This window comes from Globicephala melas, chromosome 10 (genome assembly GCF_963455315.2).
Source record: "Globicephala melas chromosome 10, mGloMel1.2, whole genome shotgun sequence".
Lineage (NCBI taxonomy): Eukaryota > Metazoa > Chordata > Mammalia > Artiodactyla > Delphinidae > Globicephala > Globicephala melas.
The window spans coordinates 56,839,495-56,845,494 of record NC_083323.1 but is presented as its reverse complement, the minus strand read 5'-3'; the positions used below and the strand labels follow the sequence as shown (position 1 = coordinate 56,845,494).

Genomic DNA, 6,000 nt, shown 5'->3' with positions numbered 1-6,000 from the left:
AAGTACACTTTTTAACTCTTTGCTGTTGTTGGTTTAGAAGGACAGCTGATTTTACATTCAGATCCCATGTTGAGCTCTACTGTTTATTCAAAAAATCTATTGATATTTTTTAAGAGGTTTCTATATAGATAATATATCATACGCAAATAAAGTTATATTTCTTCCTTTCTGGTGCTTAAATTTATTTCTTTTTCTTGCCTTACTTCACTGGCTTAGATCTCCCATTGTATCTCACTTTATCCTCTTTTGTTTTTTTAACAACTGTTTCCTATTTTCAATTTCTTTGTCTCTCTGTTCTACATTCTCACTAATTTCTTCAGCATTATAGTCCATTTCATGAATTCTCTTTTCAGTGGGTCTAGTCATATAGTAAACTTGTTCACTGAGTTTTAAATTTTAATTATGATATTTTTAATTTCTAAGGATTCTATTAAAATTTTTTGTAAAGTCTTTTTCCTCCCTTTTTTTTTGAAGGCAAAACACTTTTATTATAGCAAGATATAAAACAAATATAACTTTAACCTCTTTTTTTTTTTTTTTTTTGCGGTACGCGGGCCTCTCACTGTTGTGGCCTCTCCCGTTGCGGAGCACAGGCTCCGGATGCGCAGGCTCAGCGGCCATGGCTCACGGGCCCAGCCGCTCCGTGGCATGTGGGATCTTTCCGTACCGGAGAACAAACCCGTGTCCCCTGCATCGGCGGGCGGACTCTCAACCACTGCTCCACCAGGGAAGCCCAAAAGATATAACTTGAAATGTTCATAACCACACTAGGCATTATCGTGACTGATGGTGTTATTTGGCTTGCTCAAATCTGGGGGAATAGTTATATATAACTCTTGAAAGTCACTGACCATCATCATGAAAACATTATGAATTGGGAAGTTTGAGTATGGTATTGAAATGCATGTACATGTTTTTGTTAAGATATATAAATTTTCTCTTTCCTGACTTTATTCACAATCTCGATATTTTCATACATCCTCAGTGAATTAACCAAACTCAAGGCCTTTTATTACTAAGAGAACCAGCACAGTTCTATGTGCCAGTGGCAACATCCTTAAAGGTTAATCAATAACAATTGATAGGTGACCAACAGGTTTTGACCTAGTTCCTCCTTCCTTTAGAGCAAAGTAAACTTTTACCTGGGTGTAAATATCCTTCAAACAACTCCTTTAAAAGCACTCTAAAATAGCATTGACATATACACACTACCAAATGTAAAATAGATAGCTAGTTGGAAGCAGCTGCATTGCACAGGGAGATCAGCTCGGTGCTTTGTGACCACCTAGAGGGGTGGGATAGGAAAGGTGGGAGGGAGACACAAGAGGGAGGGGATATGGGGATATATGTATACATATAGCTGATTCACTTTGTTATACAGCAGAAGCTAACACAACGTTGTAAAGCAGTTATACTCCAATAAAGATGTTAAAAAAAAAGCACTCTAAAAAACAAAAAACCCAATCAAAAAATGGCCAGAAGGCCCAAATAGACACTTCTCCAAAGAAGACATACAGATGGCCAACAGGCACATGAAAAGATGCTCAACTTTGCTAATTACTAGAGAAACGCAAATTAAAACTACAGTGAGGTACTACCTCACACCAGTCAGAAGAGCTGTCATCAAAAAGTCTACAAGAATAAATGCTGGAGAGGGTGTGGAGAAAAGGCAATCCTCCTACATTGTTGGTGGGAATGCAAATTGGTGCAGCCAGTAGGGAGAACAGTATGGAAGTTCCTTAAAAAATCTAAGAATAGAGTTACCATATGATCCAGCAATCCCACTCCTGGGTGTATATCTGAAAAAGATGAAAACTCTAATTCAAAAAGATACCACTCCATTTTCATATCAGCACTATTTACAATGGCCAAGACATGGAAGCAACCTAAATGTCCATTGACAGATGAATAGGTAAAGAAGGTGTGGTATATATATAATGGAATATTACTCAGCTATAAAAAGAATGAAATAATGCCATTTGCAGCAACATGGATGCAACTAGAGATTATCACACAAAGTGAAGTAAGTCAGAAAGAGAAAGACAAGTACTATATGATATCACTTATATGTGGAATCTAAAAAAATGATACAACTGAACTTATTTACAAAACAGAGGGGACTTCCCTGGTGGCGCAGTGGTTAAGAATCTACCTGCCAATGCAGGGGACATGCGGTCGAGCCCTGGTCCATGAAGATTCCACATGCCGTGGAGCAACTAAGCCTGTGCACCACAACTACTCTCTAGAGCTCGAGAGCCACAACTACTGAGGCTGTGTGCCTAGAGCCTGTGCTCCACAACAAGAGAAGCCACTGCAATGAGAAGCCCACGCACCGCAACGAAGAGTAGTTCCTGCTCATCGCAACTAGAGAAAGCCCACGTGCAGCAACAGACCCAACACAGCCAAAAATAAATAAAAACAAACAAACCAGAAATAGACTCACAGACATAGAAAACAAATTTATGGTTACCAAAGGAGAAAGGTGGGGGAAGGATAAATTAGGAATTTGGGACCAACAGATACAAACCACTGTATGCAACATAGATTAACAACAAGGGTTCACTGCACAGCATAGGGAACCATATTCAACATCCTGCAACAACCTTCAATGGAAAAGAATCTGAAAAAATATACACAACCAAATCACCCTGCTGTACACCTCAAACACTGCAAATCAACCATACCTCAATAAAAACAAAATAGCACTCTAAGTAGCCATTTCCATTTTAATAGTGGGATGGGGACTGTAGCCTTCAATCTGAAAGTTTTCAGCCTTGAAGTCATCGATTTTCTCAACTTTTCCAAGGATTTTGAGCTTTGGGAAAGGCCTTGATTCTCCCTGAAGCTGCATTTTCAGCAGCTCCATGTGATCAAGGTAAATATGTGCATCTCCCAAAGTGTGTACAGAGTCACCTGGCTTCAGGCCTGTGACGTGTGCGATCATGTAGGTGAGCAGGGCATAGCTGGCGACGTTGAAGGACACACTCAGGCCCCTGTCTCCTGACTTCTGGTACAGCTGCAGGACAGTCATGGTTCATCACGTAGAAGTGGCAAAGGGCATGGCACAGGGGCAGGGTGGTGGGGTATGAGAGGAAGATCTTTCGATTCCAAGCACGTAGAATGATTCTTCTGTCTTCAGGGTTGGTTTTGATTGTGTCAATCACCTTTTGCAGTTGGTCTACTCCTTGACCTGAATAAAATTAAATCCACATCTTTGTATTCGGCCACCAAAGGCCTCCACTGAAAGCTATAAACTAGGCCTAAATTCCCTTCTTCTCTGATGGAGAGTACCAGGCTGTCCAAGAAGTCTCGGGACCCGTAGGCATCCCAGATTTTCACTCAGGAGACCCCGGCTCTTCCTGTGACCACTAAAGTCTTTTTATTCTTAGTCACAGTTTCAATCTCCCCTTTTCTTTCTTTCTTTCTTTCTTTTTTTTTTTTTTTACGGTACGCGGGCCTCTCACTGCTGTGGCCTCTCCCGTTGCGGAGCACAGGCTCTGGGCGCGCAGGCTCAGTGGCCATGGCTCACGGGCCCAGCCGCTCTGCGGCATGTGGGATCTTCCCGGACCGGGGCACGAACCCGCGTCCCCTGCATCGGCAGGCGGACTCTCAACCACTGCGCCACCAGGGAAGCCCCCCCCCCCTTTTATTTCTTAAACATAGTAAACATACTTGTAGGTTTCTTCCAGTATCTGGAAGTTTATAGGTTAGTTCATGTCACTTGCTGCTTCTGTTGACTCTTTTACGGTGAGTTAAAATCTTCCTGTGGTTAGGGATTTTTGACTCTCTTCATAATTTTTACCCATGGGAATTTTTGAGGCCTACGTTGAAGGTGGGTTCTTTTAGGATTTTCAGTTGTTTCTGCCAAATGTCTGGGGCATTACCAATGTGGGACAGTTTTATCCTGAAGTATTTATTTAAGGTTTCTCAATCCAAGGTATTATGTGTTTGGGCTACAAACTTTCGAAAGAATCAGCTTGTGTTAAGAATTCTCGAGGGAGATTTTCCCCCCCTCTATCTAGTGACAGCATTTAGGGCTGGGCAGGCAATTTTATTTGCGGCCTCCTTTGGCTGTGGCTGGCTGATTTCTTGTTCACCCTGACATTGTGAGTGTGGCTTTTTGTGGTTCCACTTTATGGAGGGAGGGGATCTCCTATAGGACATCCGACTTTAGACTGACCCTTATGATATTTAATGTCAGGAAATGAAGTTCAGGGACTCTGGAGTTGGGCAAATGCCCTCAGAGTAAATGTCAACTTTGGGGCTCTACTTCTCTGTGTTTCCACTTTCTCTTGATTTTTGGGTTTTGAGGATTCTTAATTTTCTTGGTGAGCCCATAAACGCCTTAAAAAAAGATGTTTTCAGTATTCCACCCAGAGTTTTTAATTTCTGTGGGCAAAGCATTGTTGGCAGAGGTAGGCTGGGCTGCTTCCCCTTACTTTGGTCGGCCTTAGCAGATAGGAATTTCTTCCTTCTGGCCCTGAGTTATTTTCCTTGACAAATGGACAAATCTCAGTGTAACATCTACATCTCCTCTGTGAACGTACATATGATCTCCTCTGATGATGAACTTTTTTCAACGCCTTTTAAATGTTTTTTTAATTTTACAATATGCCTCAGTGGAACTGACCTTACTTGGGGCTACAGCAGAATGTGTAAACGGCTTCTCTTTGGGCTACTTGGAATGCCTAAATACACTATCCTAAATGGACATTTCCCAGTGAAGCTGATTTATGAACAGAAATCAGTGTTGAGAAATGATGGCATATGAAATAAGATTTGGGGAAATTTCATGCATATTTCTACTATGGAAACAGCACCCTCGATTAAAACATAGGTTATCCCTTTCTATTTATCGTCTTCCATAGGATGGATACACTAGTCTCAGTAGAAAGAGATAATCCCCCCTCATTTCAATCCTTGACATAACCGTTCGGGAAACTGTCTGCCATCTTGGCTGGACTGGGCAGGGGCTGAGCAGAATAAGAGAGTTTAAGGGGCTTTCAAATGTCTTTTTTTCTTTGCGGTATGCGGGCCTCTCACTGCTGTGGCCTCTCCTGTTGCGGAGCTCAGGCTCTGGACGCGAAGGCTCAGCGGCCATGGCTCACGGGCCCAGCTGCTTCGTGGCATGTGGGCTTTTCCCGGGCCGGGGCATGAACCCGTGCTGCCTGCATCGGGAGGCGGATTCTCAACCACTGCGCCACCAGTGCAGCCCTCCAGTGTCCTGAAAATCTTCGGAATAATAAAGTCACGTGGGAGAGGAGCTTCAAGATGGCGGAAGAGTAAGACGTGGAGATCGCCTTCCTCCCCACAAATACATTAGAAATACAACTACATGTGGAACAACCCCTGCAGAACACCTACTGAACGCTGGCAGAAGACTTCAGACCTCCCAAAAGGCAAGAAACTCCCCCACGTACCTGGGTAGGGCAAAAGAAAAAAGAAAAGAGAGACAAAAGAATAGGGACGGGACGTGCACCAGTGGGAGGGAGCTGTGAAGGAGGAAAAGTTTCCACACACTAGGAAGCCCCTTCGCGGGCGGAGACGGGGGTGGGGGTGACGGGGGGGAAGCTTTGGAGCCACGTAGGAGAGCGCAGCCACAGGGGTGCGTAGCGCAAAGCGGAGAGATTCCGCCCAGAGGATCGGTGCCGACCGGCACTCACCAGCCCGAGAGGCTTGTCTGCTCACCCGCCGGGGCGGGCGGGGCTGGGAGCTGCGGCTTGGGCTTCGGTTGGATCCCAGGCAGAGGACTGGGGTTGGCTGCATGAACACAGCCTGAAGGGGTTAGTGCACCACAGCTAGCCGGGAGGGAGTCCGGGAAAAGGTCTGGAGCTGCCGAAGAGGCAAGAGACCTTTTCTTGCCTCTTTGTTTCCTGGTGCGCGAGGAGAGGGGATTAAGAGCGCCGCTTAAAGGAGCTCCAGAGATGGGCGCGAGCTGCTGCTATCAGTGCGGACCCAAGAGACGGGCGTGAGACGCTAAGGCCGCTGCTGCCGCCACCA

At 44.7% G+C, this 6,000-nt stretch overlaps 1 pseudogene; it reads right to left on the bottom strand.

Moving 5' to 3' along the window:
• Window positions 1-2,707: 2,707 nt before the first annotated feature.
• Window positions 2,708-6,000, bottom strand: part of LOC115858770 (thymidylate synthase pseudogene) — a 195,061-nt pseudogene continuing 191,768 nt past the window's right edge.